Consider the following 17140-nt stretch of genomic DNA (forward strand, 5'->3'; position numbering starts at 1 on the left):
TGTAGCAACCCAATATCCCGACTTAACAGTATATTATCCGTTCTTTGTGTAACTCCAGCAAAATGTGTCCCGTCGATGAGTAGGGCTTATGGCCAAACTCAGAATCATCGGGATATCCTCTTCATCAACATATTGTTCCAGTATTCGAACATCCCATTCCTTTGTAGCAGGATAGATAAGGCTACTTACGATCATCTTTGGGTTTACTGCTGGAGCCCGGGCCCGTGCCGGCCTAGCTTGCGTCGAAGGAATCCAATGATCCTCCCACACATTAACCTCGTACCCTGAATGCACTTTGCTTCTGATGTCCAAAAGTAACAGCTTCCTCGCAGCAGTTATACTTGTCCATACATACGATGGGTTATCCACTGCGCCCGTTCGCAACGGCGAACTCAAACGGTAATATCTTCCCCGTAGAACTCTTGCTACAAGTGAATCCGGAAATTGAACAAGGCGCCATAGCTGTTTAGCTAGAAGAGCTAAATTAAATTCATGGATCATACGGAACCCAATTCCTCCCTCTTCTCTAGGTGCACACATCTTCCCCCATTTTGCCCAATGGATTCCTCTTTTCGGAGGATTCGAACTCCACCAGAACTGTGCAATGGCACTTGCTAGGTTCTCACATATCTCCAAAGGAAGAAGAAAGCTGGACATGACATAGGTCGGAAGGGCTAGCAATATTGATTTAATCAAAACCTCCTTCCCTCCCTTCGATAACCATCTACCCGTCCAGCCATTCACACTGTGTAGGAGCTTGTCCTTTAAGAAAGCAAATAGTTTGTACTTTGATCCACTGATGTCCTCTGGGATTCCTAAGTATGAACCCATCTCACCTTCATTTCGTATACCCAGAGTAGCCTTGATCTGTTGCCTATCATTCGCTGGAACCCTTTTACCAAAGAGTAATGAGGATTTGTCAAAATTAATACGTTGACCTGATGCTTTCTCATATTTTCTTACTACTTTCATAACTTCTTCACATTCACGGGGCTCCGCCTTACAAAAGAAAAGGTTATCATCAGCAAAGAGAAGGTGAGATACCGAGGGGCAAGCACGAGCGGCTCGCATCCCCGTTATCTTCCCTTGATTCTCTGATTGATTAAGAAGGCTAACGAGCGACTAAGGAGTATTTTCTAATGGGTACTTCTCTTTTAATAATATAGATTAATTAGTTAGATAATATATCGATAAATTTTAGTCAATAATTATAGGCCCTTATATTCGCTCTTCCTGAGTTATTTTGGAACGTTTGAAAACTTTTGGGTTGGTTTTCTAGATCACAATATACTTTTCCTTATGTTTTATCATTTTTATATGGCAATTGAATCATTTATATAGACTAATCATTCTGAAAAAATTTCGGTTCAAATAATTAATTGTAAAATTCTCTTGTAATATGGAACAAAGAAAAGTGCATTATTTTGTCAAAGTAATAAGAGGATTAACCACCAAGCTATGTAGAAACTATTCGAGAGCATTCCAGACTTTCTAATTGGAGTCCAGTCTGAAGCACTGATTATCCAAATTGCATTTAAGCTGCAGTTCATTTGATACAAAAATGGAAAAATATAAGGGAATTTAAAAATGATCTTCACTAATAGTACAACTTGATCCACGCGGTTTTTATTATTTTTATATATGTTGTTTGTCCATATTGCTATTGGGTTAGAACTGATATATATGTTACATAAATTACTTGCCATTTGTTTATGAAATCAAACCATTTAGTATGTTTGTGTATATTAGTACATATATTTTCCACAAAATATATATTTGATAACCAAATAATATGTTTTTAAAGCCTCCCAATTTGCTTTACATGCCAAATAATTAAACATTTATAACACTAACAAAAAAATATAGATAGATAAATTTTTGAATACAGTAGTGTTAAAGTTGAGAAGAAAATTTTGCAAACTTTAAAATTTAGTTAGTATAGAATAATTTATAAATCTCATTAATTCTATTCTAAATTATTAATTTGAAATTTATTTTCTTGCATTATTATATTTATATATATATATTTTTGAATGGTATGCATATGCATTATTTTACATATATTTTACTGACCATAACTAACTGTTTAATAGAAAATTTCTAAACACGACATATTTTTTAGTGTACATGCAATAGTTAGTTTATTTAGTTCATTATTTCATTATTACAAATCATCAATTGAATTTTTCGTTTTTATTATATATTTATCTAATTGGATATGTTTTGGATTATTAGACAAATGACATAGGACTTCTTGCAAATATGACTCAAAACAAAAGGTCAAATACAAAAATAACTTATGATTTTTTGGAACTTTCATTTGTCCTATTCACTCTAGAAGTTCAAGTTATTCACGGAAATGTCATTACTTCTTTTTTAAATACTTGTTTTACTCAGTCATCCTCATTCTTCTACAACATCGCCATTGTCATCAGTACATAAATATTAGAGGTAGACTGCTAGAATTATAGTTTATTACACCAAACGTCGTAGTTTCAGCTCTAAAAATCAATAAAAACTATCTTTGATCTCTTTTCCTGCTTGTTATTTGCTTGCTTTATGTTTCCATAATACATACAAAGTACTTGCAAGAATTTACCCTAACAGTTTAGCGTTAGAAGGAGGGGTAATCTAGACTACATGATGAAAACAGAAAGTGAAAATAAGGAGCATCCTCCGGCCACTACGGTCGAAACTTAATTGCGGGCTCATATTGCAGTCTTGCAAAGCCAAGTCACCAAGTTACACACATCTCGGGAGAACATCACCTCTGTAGATAATCATGAACTTCTCTTGGACTTTCAATTCTTGAAAAACAAGATTAACGTTGAAAAATAAGATGGACGAACAGTGTGGAAAACCTTTCACAACTCGAGGCCGAAAACCTAATTATTCGAGAAGAAAACTAAGCTCTCCCCACGATGAGAAAGAAACGATGCCGCTTTGGAACCCGTGTTCGACCAATGCAACAACCCCTGGAAATTTCGACCGAGGGAGGCAACATCACTCGAGGGCTCCTCCACTGCATAGAGAACCGACTACTGGGACTGACACTACAGGAGGAAATCAAGCGAACTATGCAAAATACAAGGCCTCTGATTCGGATACCGATGAAGCGATGCAGGAAGTCACCGTATCAAAGAAATCTGCAACGTCGGCCATTCTCAAGTAGGTTTTTCTCCAAAAAGTTTTAAGTTGTCCAATCAATGATTGAGAGGCTACCGGGTGTTGATATACCATTGAATTTACCCACTTTTAGCTATGATATATATATATGTGTTTTTAGATACATTATAGTTGTTTTGCAGTCTTTTTAGTATGTTTTCAGGTTTTGAAGTGATTTGGAGGAAAGTGATGATTTTGGATCATTTTGGAGATAAAATGATAAAGATCCGTAAATGACCATCGACCAGGCTGCCGATTGATGATAGAAGATGATAATTGATCGACACACACTCTTTGTCGTTGATCGACAATGAAGCGCGCAAAGGCCAGATTGGTTACAGCCGACTTTGAGCTCAAGTCCCACAAGAATTATCAGATTATCCTTGACGAGTTTTAACCTAATATTTATGTGCTTTGCCATTGTTCAAGGTAACACACGCTTTCTAAACTTTCATACTTAGAGTCTTAGGTTTGGAGAGAAGATCCAAGCCCACAGAGCATACACAAAGGAAACACTATCCAAATATGGAGTGGCAAACACGGCTAAAGGGAGAGCCACTAGAAACACAAGCAGTGATGAAAAATGCAACAAGATGAGAGAAGAGAGAAATAAAGGGAGGCGAAACGTAATCATCAAACCGTGGAGGTCTCCTTGAACTATAAAAGAGAGCATATAAGTCAGATCACCAAAAACCAGATCTTGACAACCAAAGCGAGCAGAGACTATCGACAGCAAGACAACGACGAGGAAGACAACATCAAAGGCGACTAAACTATGACCCAACCCAAGGAGATGTAGTTCCTAACATTAGCCAAAATCTAAAGAAGAAGAGGGCCAATATTGGCCAGATCATCCCACAACACCGTGAGAAACAACCGCACAACTGGGAAATTATAAACCTGATCTACAACAAATAAAAGATAATCTCACAGGAGAAGAAGACGAGAAAAAAAAGAGAGCAAAAAGGTGAGTCTTTTTCCGGTGATAGTGAGAAACACTGCACACCAGAAAGAAAAACGAAATACATAGATGGTGATTGCTCAAGGTCAAAGTATGTAGAGAGGACAAAAAACATCTTAAGAGAATAATGTTCAAAAATGTGAAAAAATAAAATACAATTTTGACACTGAAATCGTTAATCTTAAAATTAACAAATGCATGAATGCAAAGTTATTGAAATTTAATATGCTTTACATCAGAAGCTCTCTTCACCACTAATAAGTACTAATATACACACAACAACACACTATTGAAAAAAATAATAATATATTAACCTATTCATCACCTATTATCACATATAAACCCGTTTTATAATGCATTAATAGTTAACATAATTTTTATATACATATATTATGAACTATAGGAAAATACACTTCTTAGCACTAGTTTATAAGAAGAAAATTGTAAGACCCGATCCTGGCCTCTCGATCCAACAGGATCCGAATGCTTACTTATTAATTTCTTTGCTTGTTTGGTTCATTTTAAGTCGTTTATTTACTAAGTCATATTCGAATATGAGGTTCATAACAATCGACCAGATAGCACAGCAGAATAAACATTTTAACTTTGTATTACTTAGAAACATGAGATCCGATTCACAACTTCTTAACAGTTTCATAGACAATAACTAATTCTTCCCTAGCATCATCTAACCACACGATACACAGACTCTCACTGACCGAGCCTTCACGGCTCCTTGGCTTGACCAGAACCATCCTTAGTTCCTGAAACTACAACCAAATAAGCATTAATCATAACTGAAGATAGAACGAATCGATTCTATAATGCTTGGCTTGGTTCCTAGAGCTTAGATAAACCTCAATCCATATAATCACAGATAGTATGAACTTGTCTACCATATCCTAAGTCAATTAACCAACCACCCATGCCCTAGAACAGATAAACAGTTCCAAAATAATAAATCAGACACACGAACAGATCTGGATCGCCCCAACGACCAGTCCGTCTATCCGAACAGAATCTAGGTTTGACCAGCCAATGAAGTCCGGCTCGAAGGCCCAACGGACTTCCTTACCTGATCCGGCCTTGGGCCTGGATCCATATGGCCGAGTAAGCCTCAAGCCCAATCCGGAAGGCTTAGCAACCGGTCAGACCTTGCGACTCATACCCTGGCTTATATAAACCGTGTACTTGTATTGACTTAACAAGTCATAGACTGATCCATAAGGATTGGAGATAACCTGCATCAACAGACACCGTTTGGAAAATGCACCCCTTCGGTCTTTGGTACCTCTTGGTCCTCGTACCTCTTGATGTTCGTAACCTTTGGGCATCTCGTACCTTTTGGTCACTTACACTCTTTGGCAACTCACAACCTTTGGCAACTCGTGCCTTTTGAGACATTCCCAACCGTTGAGACCAACCGCCCAATCTATGGTGTGATTCGAACCATCCGCCTAACCGACCAGCGTCTAGGTTAGCGGTTTGGTTATGATCGGCCCAAGCCTTGGGACGCATCCTGAAGAACCCTAAAATTAGAGGATCACTTTAGCTGGGTGTTAGATATGATTCGAAAAGGCAAATGACACTTTTGAAACTTAAATGGAATGAAAGGATCGTCAAGAGATGCGAAATGGCTCTTGATTTCCACGATCTAAGGCTAACCACCAAAGAAAGAATGAATGTGTTGGCTAACCACCAAACAACACACAAAGATGAATTGGCTGACCACCAAATCAACATGCCGGTTCAGACCAATGAACTAGCTAAAGAACTCTCTCTCTCTCACTCAGAGAAGAAACAAAAATAAACTCAAAACATCGACTGATTTTATTCATGGAAGAGTTTACATATTTATAGTACAATGAGTCAAAGAAAGACTTAAGAGTTCTGTAGAAAACTAGAAACTTAGAAAACATAAACAAAGATTAAGACTTTTGACTAGAAATAAGTGTATTGTTGAATGCCCCTTGATATGACCACGACTTTGACTCCTTTTGCTGATATTTCTTGATGCAAATGGGCAGAAGACCATCACCAAAGGCCTGGTCGAATTTGGAGTAAAACAAACCCAAGTTGAATTTGTTATGAATTTCTCTGTGGGCTGAAAAATGCCCATTTCGCTCAGCAACTAAACCAGCTCCATCTTCAGTGTCACTTAGCTCATTCAGCTCCAAGCTAGTGTCACTTAGCTCACTCAGCTCATCCAAGTAAGTGACACTTCGTCCACCTCGTCCAAAGTGGATTCTAGCTCGACCATCAGTCTTAACTTGTTGAGTTGGTTGGAAAATAACTCCTTGGGCCGTGTCCATGATCCGAACCAGTTGATGCTCGATCTGGGTTCTATCACATCCCTTGGACACAACCATCACAACTTTTCGTGCATATCCAGAAAGAAGAGAAGAGAATGGATTGAAACAGATAAGGAGAATCGGATGGGACTAATGAACCGACCAGTGCCGCAGTGCAATCACAAGGACCGTCCGTTCGGATTGATGGAGCCACGGCCCATCACATACCTTCTGAACCACGTATGGGTTCTCCATGTTCTTATCCTTGTCTTGATCTCCCATTCTTTATCGGAGTCAGTTCCCAAAACGATCAGAGTCGCTGGAACCAAACACCACCACACTCGGCCTTTCTCTTGGTCGTAACTCTCTCTCTTTCTCTCTCTCTCTATGATTTCTCTGAGTATTTTTACTCTGGAATTGGATAATCAAATCGACAGAGGGGACCCCATATTTATAGAAAACGAAGAGGTGAGCCTTGCCCCACGGACATGCATGACTTGTAGCGAATGGGCACCTTCGGCCAAGGGTTGTGTCCTCTCGGCCACTTACATCCCATCGCCTAAACCGATTGGGTTTGGGTCGTACATAAGCCCAAACCATTCTCCAAGCCTTCTGGACTTAGCCCACGGCCTTGTACAAAGACCTAACAGCCCATGGCCTCTTAGCCGGACCTCACGTCCCGCCACTGACCCGGACCATAGGCCCGAAACCCGAACAGTCCGTCTAGCTGAGATGAGTTGGCTCCCAGCTGACCCAGCTGAGTGACCTAGTAGTCCAGCTAGTGGAGCTGACTTAGTACTGGCTGAGCTGGAGTGAACTGAACCTAGCTTCGTTGACCTGGTCGAGCTACTCGTTCACTTCGTCCAGCTACCGTCTTACTCTTCCTAGCTGACTTCTGTCTCTCATAAGGTTAAGTCTCAGCATCCTGACATCCTTAACCTTCTACCTTGGCCATAGGACGCTGCACTCTATATGAAAGAACCCTAAATTAAACCGTAACAAAAATCCTCTTCCATTCTATTTTTATCTTTCTCTGCTCTCTTTCTAGAAATTCAATTTTGGTTTCTTTTTTTTTGTAATTTCACCAAATTTCCCAAAAAATATTATTGTAGATGAGTAACAATATAAATTTCCTTGAAATATACACATCTGATCTCTTTTTGTATTGAGTTAGCAAAGAATGGGAAAATCCAATGTTCGGAATTACGGTAGGCGTGAGTTGGGCGGCCGGTGTGAGGCTAGATAATTAACAAAAATTAGAGATTAACCAGAGAGTACATGGACATTAATTTAATTATTATTTATATTAAATATATAAGATAAATATATTAGAATGTAATAGTTTTTTGTATCTTATTATTGAAATTTATATTTATCGGTTTGACAAAAGTTAATTTTTGTCATATAATTGAAATGCAAATTAAATTGACTTGACAAACATATTATATGATATGTAATATTACTATAGCCAGTCCTTTTAGATTTATTAAATTTTATTTATAATAGTAACAAAACTAGACCAATAAAAAATGTAAGGCCTTGATTGGTAGAAACAATAGGAGTAGGCTACCGAAGTAGTATGTGGTAGAATCAGTGTGTTATATAAATTATAATGCAGTTATATGATTGGTAAAACTGTAACATTTAAAATATCAAATTATTAAAATAGATATAATAATAATTAATAGAACTAATAAAAATGATCATTTTTTTTTGTGCGAACAAACGGCTATTCTATCAAACTTGAGGTGGTCTGGGCAACCAACCGGAATAGAACAACCAATAAAACAAAGAGGTCTATGAAAATAACGAGCATTCCTAGCGAGTGAATCAGCAATTCTATTTTGCACCCTTAGGATATAGATGATCTTAAATTCCGGAAAACACATCTAGAGAATTTGGATGACTTCCAGCTCAGTTGTGAAGTTTGGCCAAGCTTGTGGATCCGCAATCATTGCAATCAGTCCTTGGAGTCTGTCCCAAATCTCTGACAGGTCGAATGTTGTAGCATGCTCTCCATTGCCCATTTTAGCGCTTCCAGTTCCGAGTGTAGTGATGTCTCACGCCTCTTTAAGTTCCGTGTCCCCATAAGTTGGATCTTCCCCATGTTATCCTTCCAAACGCATCCAATTCCACTGAAATGAGCAGTGGAGGTCCAAGAACCATCCACCATACAAATATTACCCAAGCTTAAAGCTTGTATTTCTTCAACAATTTGCGCCTGTGGAGGAACATATATGGTATCCTTTGCATTGTACCAGGCCTGACACTCACTCTCTGCATACCTGATTAGCTCCAATGGGTCCCTATCTATACCTCTGAATAGCTTGTCATTTCTAGCCTTCCAAATGTACCAAATTATCCAAGGATAAGGGTCTCTATCCTCTTCTAGTTCCATAATACTATTCTTCCTCCAAAATAGGTAGTCCATGTTTGCATAGATACTTGAGATAGGGAAAGTTTGAGAGTTTGACGGTGTTGATGATAATGCCCATGCTTGTAAGGCCGGTGAGCATTCAAAAATCGCATGGGTAACAGTTTCTTCTGGCTCTCCACATCTTGGGCAGTAGTTACCACATCGCATATTCCGACGTACCAGAATCATTGTGGCCGCTACTTGCCATGAAATCAATTGCCATATAAGATGGCAAATCTTTTGTGGTGCATTCACTTTCCAATCAAAGGCTTGAAGTTTGGTTATACTGGGCTGTAGCATTTCTTGTTCCTCATCATCTGTCAGTATATTTGTGGCTACCCAATATCCAGATTTGACTGTATATTGACCACTTTTGGTGTAGTTCCAGCAGAAGTTATCACTTCGATTAGTATGGCTTGTGGCCAAACTTTCAATCATCGGTATATCCTCTTGATCAACATACTGTTCCAGTAATCGAGCATCCCACTCCTTTAGTTCAGAATTGATAAGACTACTTAATGTCATCTTTGGATTTACTACTGGGACCCTTGACCTAGCCGGCCTTGCTGGTGTTGATGGAATCCATGGATCCTGCCAGATATTAATTTCATATCCTGAATGAACTTTGTTCCTGATATCCAAAAGTAATAGCTTCCTTGCCGCTATAATACTTGTCAACACATAAGATGGGTTATCCACAGCGCCAATTTGCAAAAGGCGAACTCAGGCGATAATATTTTCCTCGAAGTACTCTTGCCACTAATGAGTCTGGAAATTATACAAGACGCCAAAGCTGCTTCGTTAAAAGAGCAAGATTGAATTCATGGATCATACGGAAACCAATTCCTCCCTCTTCTCTAGGTGCGCACATCTTTTCCTACTTAGCCCAGTGGATTCCTCGTTTTGGTGGATTTATGCTCCACCAGAATTGTGCGATGGCACTTGCAAGGTTCTCACATATCTTTAAAGGAAGCAAGAAGCTGAACATGACATAAGTTGGAAGGGCCAGCAAAATGGACTTAATTAACACTTCCTTTCCTCATTTGGATAGCCATCTACCAGTCCAACCATTGACTCTATGTAGTAACTTATCTTTTAAAAAAGCGAATAGCTTGCACTTGGAGCCACTAATATCTTCTGGGATTCCTAAGTAAGTTCCCATTCCCCCTTCATTTGTATACCAAGTGTATCTTTAATCAGTTGACGATCATTCACTGGAATCCTCTTACCAAAGAGTAAAGACGATTTATCAAAGTTAATGTATTCACCTGATGCTTTCCCATATTTTCTGACTACTTTCATTACTTCTTTACATCCACGGGGCTCCGCCGTACAGAAGAAAATGCTATCATCAGCAAAGAGAAGGTGTGATACCGAGGGGCTAGCACGTGCGACTCGCATCCCCGTTATCTTTCCTTGGTTCTCTGCATGATTAAGAAGGCTAACGAGCGCTTCCATGCATAGAATAAATATGAAAGGAGACAGAGGATCTCCTTGACGTAAACCTCTTCCTGGAACTATATTTTCCCTTGGTTCTCCATTCATGAGAACTTTATATTTGACTGAGGTGATGCATCTCATAATCCAATCAATCCAAATTTCTGAGAAACCCATCTTCCGCATGACAGCCTCAATGAATGACCACTCCATCATATCTTATGCTTTGCTCATATCTGTTTTTATGGCCAGTCTCGTAACTCTTCCACCTGGCTTGGTTCTCAGCGCGTGAAACATCTCTTGTGCTATCATGATATTATATGTGATCTGTCTTCCAGCAACAAAGGCTGACTGGGTTTCAGAAATCCGCTGCGGAAGAACCTTCTTTAATATTTGGCATAAGACCTTAGATATTATTTTATAGCTGACGTTACATAAACTAATATGCCGGAACCTGGACATCTCATTTGGTTTGGTCGTCTTGGAGATTAGGCAGATATTTGTATCATTTAGCCCATGCACCATTGCTCCCTCAAAAAGAAACTGGTTAACCATACGAGTTAGATCTTCTTTGACAATATCCCAAAACTTCGGGTAGAAGAGGGCTGTCATTCCATCTGCGCTTGGAGCGTTTTATGGATGCATCGCGAAAAGCGCTAATTTAACCTCCGATTCGGTTATTGGTGCTGTAAGATCCTCATTTATTGCACCAGTAATCGTCGTTGAGACCTCTGATAGAGGTCAGCTATATCCTCTGGGTTAGAAGACTCAAATATTTGCCTAAAATAGCTAGTAGCAATGGCTACTAATTCTTCCTCATCCTCCACCACATGTCCATTTTCATCGAGGAGTTGTGTGATCCTATTCCTTGCTCTTCTTTGCTTTACCAGCGCATGTAAATATTTTGAGTTTCTATCACCTTCTCTAAACCAGAGAACCCTACTCTTCTGTCTCCAAAACATCTCTTCTACCTTAAGAGAAGTAGATAATTCCTTTAGAGCATCTCTTATTTCCTCAGACGTGGCATCATCATTCGAATAAAGATCCTCTACCTTTTCCTTAAGCTCCTCTACTAACTTTTCTGAGTTCACTATGTTTTTTGTCTCTTCCATTGGCTCAAAGCTTTTCGACAACTTGCAATATGTTCCATTATGTCCGCATCAGGAGGTAGATCCTCTGACTTCCATCCTTCCAGAATGACTTGCCTTAATTCTTCGTTATCCAACCAAAGTTTATCAAATTTGAATTTCTTTATTTTTCTCACTGGTTTTGTGAGAATATCCGCTAGGACCGGACGATGATCCGAGCCCCAAACCCTGAGATACATAACAGCTGTATGAGGATACTTAGGGTCTGACTGGTTCAAACGCAGCGGTTGCGGTTGTGAGAGTTTGTGGATACGGGGGGTTGCGGTTTCTAGCGGTTTTAAGAGATTTGTACGACTCGTACTGCGGTTAAAAATTGGTGCGTTTGCGTGACACTTATGACTGGTTAACTTCCAAATACGGTAACAGTCAAATAAATTAACAATATTTACATTTAATATAATTAAAAAAATATCAAAAATCATAAAACTATAATAAATATAAAATTTATATTTAGAAAGTAATAATTTTAATTTTTTGAAAATTTATTGAAATTGTTTTTATTATAAACTTTTATAATATTAATTAAAATATAATAGATATATTTTAATATTTTCATAATTTCAATTTTAAAATTTTTATTAAATATTTTTACTTTTGTATGTATATTGTTTAAAAAAAAAAGAAAAAAAATTACCCTTCCGCAACCGTCAGCAACCGCAAACGCTAGCTGGAACTAGCTTTTGAATTTATGAGATTCGGAGTGGTTTGAAACGGTTTAAAGCGATTTGAGTGATTGTTGCAAACCGCCGACAACCGCTACCAACTGCAAAAGCTGCGTTTGCGGGTGGTAGTGGGAAAACCAGTCGCCCCCTTAAACGATCACGTTTAAAAATTAGGTTAAATGGCTTTGTATCCACTTGTAATATTTGGCCCTTTAGTGGTCTAATATATGGTTGACAAAAAAACATTTAGCTCCATCTATATATGTATATTGAACTATTTTTTATTGTAAATTTAAGTATTTAGTCTTAAATTATTCAAAATTTTATGTTTTATATTATTTTTATTTTTGGATTTTGAGAATTAAGTATATTTGGATTTTTTTTTAAAAAATTACATAATTAAAATAGGTACCCGAACTCGACTCTGAACCGAACTTGTAATGATTCGAACCAAATCCAATCCAAATTCAAATCAAAATTTATAAATATTCGAATTATATTTAAATTTTCAACTCTAAAAATCAAAATCCAAATAGATGAACTTAATCCGAACGGATATCTGAATGCCATCCCTTGAAAAGGTTATATAACACATCTATTATTATATGATAAAATAAATAATCTAATCAATTATTTCTCTCTGCGCACAGCGTGGATTATTACATAGTTATCCCCCTATACATTAAAAGTGAAGTCACTTTAGTGATTTCTGCTGAGGTGGCACTCATATAGAGCTTCTCAGGAAAAACGTTATAATTCTATTGGCTGGTTTTTTTGAATTTTTATTTTTTATTTATTTTAATCAATCGCTTATGTAGACAAGCCCAAAACTATTGTCGATTTCGTTAAGCCCATATATAGCTAGGGGATAATAATTATCGACTTAGTTTAGCCTTGGGTACCCGTTCGGGTCGGGTATTTTGAATTTTCGGGTATTTCGGTATAGAGGTGTAGAACCCGTTCGGGTATTTCTGTACTTCGGGTCGGGTTCGGATATTTTTAGTTCGGATTCGGTTATTTCGGATCTGGTTCGGATATTTAGATTTTGAAAAAAAATTTAAAATTTTCATTTCTCAAGTTTCTTATATTTTAAATATATAACTTTCAGTTAACTATTTTTTTATTTTTAATAGATTAAATAGTTAATAGATTTGGACATAACATTTTAAAACTAAAAAGGCATTAATTTAGTTATTTTTAAAAATTTTGGATGTAACTTTTTGTTAATTTTTTAAATAAAAAACTTGACATGCATTTTAAGTGAGTAGCAAATCATTTTTTTCGTAATTGTATGTATATCATATGAACTTAAAGTATGTGTAGTATCAATATAAATATTTTATATAAAATGAGAGATGTAAACCAGAAATATAAGGTTAATTATACATATTTTTGGTTATCTTCGGATATCCATTCGGGTTCGGGTATTATCCGTTCGGGTTCGGGTATCCAATCTCTCCTTATTCAATACCCGTTCGGATATTTTGCTACTTCGGTTCGGATTTCAGTTCGGGTTTTCCGGATCGGGTTCGGGTGCCACTTCGGATATCGGGTAAAGTGCTCACCCCTACTAATTAGGTTGTTTGTTTTTAATAACTTACCTTTTTAATATGGATTACTTGCGCAAGTTGAAATCATTAAATATGCAAATAACTTATTGACAAAATTTGTTTTTAATAACTTACCTTTCTAATATAGATTACTTGCGCAAGTTGAAATCATTAAATATGCAAATCACTTATTCACAATATGGATTACTTGCGCAAGTTGAAATCATTAAATTTTATCGATTTAGTTTACCCTTGGGCAAGATTTAGAATTAAGACAAATATTAAAAAAATTTCTTACTATTCAAACGGTAAACTTGCGCATGTTGATATCATATTTATTATATTGCTTACAAAATATTTTAATGTTTCTAATTAGATTGTTTGTTTTTAATAACTTACCTTTCTAATATGGATTACTTGCGCAAGTTAAAATCATATCATATGTAAATCATTTTTTGACAATACACATTTAATATCTTTCTTTAAACGATTTTATTATTTATTGTGCAAAATATTAAAATCATTAATATGAGAATAAATCGACTGTATATATAGGAGACACCCAAGGTCTTAAAATACAAAAATTCTCTTTTCATTCTTTAAAGTATTAATATTTCTCTTTTCACTATTTATTCCATTTTTTTAATGAAATATCTTCTTAAACACATAAAATATTTTATTCATAAAATATTTTGTGACGTTGCAATTATATATACACACAATATCTGCCTCTTCATACTGACGTTACTGTGTTCCCTCTCGTCCATCTCAAATATTGACTACCAGCTTTTTTCCATGACTGATGAATTTTCCCAAAGACGGTGGTACTATGTTGTAAAATCTGTTACTTCTAAAAATTATATAATATTTATTCTATATTTTAAATTTTCTTATGCCCGCATAGGGTACGGACCGGTCACCTAGTAATATTATAAAACGTGGAATTAAACCCCTAAATTCATTGAAAAAAACCCTAAATTCATACTTTGCTGTAAACCTCAACTGGACAGTAATTAATGCTTAGTCATGATACTCATCTAATACCATATAATCATCTATCAAATCTAAATATTTAATCTAGTATCAGCTATACATCTGTAATGTTATTACAATAGAAATCTAGTTTGGAATATTTTCTCCAAGAAAAAAAAAATCAAGTTTGGAATTTGAATTCCGTAGATGTTAAATATCAACAATGAAATAGGCCAATATAAAAAATTTAGCTCAGGTTTACAAGTAAAAAGCGAAAAACCAAATCGTTATGATTTATAGTGACTTCAGTTTTTTCTTTGATCAATTTGACTTCATTATTAGGCACTTCGTATCGCTATCCCTCTGCCATAATTTTTTGCTTTTTAATAAGAACTAGGTTAAGACCCGCGCCTTGCGCGGGATAAACGTTATATATATAAATTATTTTATATATTATATGTTTATAGCATATTATGAAATAATAAAAATATATTGAATAATTAAAAAGTCATTATCTACTACTTATATAATTAAATTGGTGCGAACATATAAATAAATTTAATAAATCGAAAAAAATAATTTTTCTATTTGATATGATATATAATTAAATTTAAATGATAGTAACATATATATGGTATATGTTAATATTAATATTTATTAGATGATGTTTTTTGCTCATATTTGTTTTTATCATTTGTATCTGTTGTAGCAAAAAGTCTAAATTAGTGATAACAAAATTTTCACTGTGGGAATAATGGTTTAAGTAATTTATAATATTTAAAAAAATTAAGTTGTCAATATTTTTTCAAAGTTTTTATCAAAAAAATGTTCAAAGTAAATTTTAAAATTACGATATTATGTATTTTTATATGGCATATAGTTTAATTTAAAATGATACATATATTATATATCTTTTATTTTTGATACTTATTAAATGAGACTTTCAACTTATATTGTTTTTCAATTATTTGTATCATGTCATAACAAAAAGTTTTAAATCATATATCAAAAAATTTGAATGTGAAACTTTTAACAGTTTTAGTAATTTATACTCGTTTTTAAAATTCAAAATATAATATATAAATAATTTTTTGAATTTTTATTATATGGTTACTATGATTTTTTAATTAATTTTAATAGCTTAAAATTAAAAAATATATATAATTATAATACACACTTATTTTTACCAAATCTTTATTACTTAAAAATCATTAATTGTCATATATACTTTAGCCACATTAGGCAATTCCGTAATCTTATTTAAGGAAATAATGAATCACATTAATAATGTATTTATTGTTGTTTAATAAAAAACTTATTATATATTTAAATGGACCAACCTATTTCTCTAAGGATTCTAAGAATCATTCTAGTGATGACACGTGGCTACAAAAAAATATTGCAATGCTTCTCAAATAATATATAGGGGATGTAATTAATTTTGTTCGGTAGATCTAAGATTAGCTAGTTAGGTTGTAACTAAAACTAGGTGGCTAGATTAATTAGGTTTGTAGTTAAAATTAGGTCGTCAGGGTATTTATGATTTGTAATGTAAAGTTAGGTTAATTTTGTCTAATTTTAGGTTGATTAAATTAGTTATTTAAATTTATTACACGTTTAATTTTTAAAATACAAATTATATATATAATTCTCTATATATTAATAGAGAAACATTTTAAAAGTTATAACATGTAGTTTGTATTAATTAAAAAAGTGTCATGCTGAGTTGTCACGTAATTGGAATGTTAATTTTGCTTACACGGCAGATTGAGAATCAATTAAGAATTTTGTTAGTCCAAAATTAAATTGTTAGTGAATGTTATATTATATATATTTTTTTTTTTGACGTCGAAAGGCCATTCTATTACTCAAGCTAGAGGTGGTCTGGATAACCAGACCGGAATAGAACAACCAATAAAAAGTAACTCCCTATGGAAGGATCTCGCAGTTTTAGCTAAGAAATCTGAAGTCTGATTGCACGCTCTTGGTACATAAGTGATGCTGAAGTTCGGGAAGCATACTTGAAGCGTTCCTATCCTCTCCAGTTCCGTCGCAAAGCTTGGCCAAGCATGAGGTTCCTTTATCATTGCTATCAGGTCTTTACAGTCTGTCCCAAAGCTCTGGCATGTCGAGTGTTGAAGCATATTCTCCATTGCCCATCGCAGTGCTTCTAATTCCGAGTGTAGGGCTGATTCGCGTCGAGTGATATTTCTGGTCCCCATAAGCTGTATGTTCCCTCCACTGTCCATCCGGACCCATCCACATCCACTAAAGTGAGCAGCATGTGTCCAAGATCCATCTAACAAGCAAATATTACCCAAGCTTAAGACTTGTGGTTCCTCGGTGATGTTTTCCTGCATCACTGGTTGTGTTACATTCGCATCAAACCAGGCTTGGCATTCACTTTCTGCATATCTAACCAGCTCTAATGGGTCTCTGTCTATCTCCCTGAAAAGTTTGTCATTCCTAGCCTTCCAGATATACCAGATTATCCAGAGATAAGGATCCCTGTCTTGTTCTGGCTCAATGATGTCATTT

General features: G+C 35.6%; 1 long non-coding RNA gene across 1 annotated transcript in view; it reads left to right on the forward strand.

The window, feature by feature from the left end:
* Positions 1-11745, forward strand: part of LOC117127352 — a 20872-nt gene extending 9127 nt beyond the window's left edge. The window contains exons 2-3 of the long non-coding RNA XR_004450316.1: positions 3959-3963; positions 11612-11745. This is a non-coding gene — a long non-coding RNA (uncharacterized LOC117127352). The remainder of the gene's footprint in view (positions 1-3958; positions 3964-11611) is intronic.
* The last annotated feature ends 5395 nt before the right edge of the window (positions 11746-17140 follow it).

The sequence above is a fragment of the Brassica rapa genome, chromosome A08 (genome assembly GCF_000309985.2).
Source record: "Brassica rapa cultivar Chiifu-401-42 chromosome A08, CAAS_Brap_v3.01, whole genome shotgun sequence".
Lineage (NCBI taxonomy): Eukaryota > Viridiplantae > Streptophyta > Magnoliopsida > Brassicales > Brassicaceae > Brassica > Brassica rapa.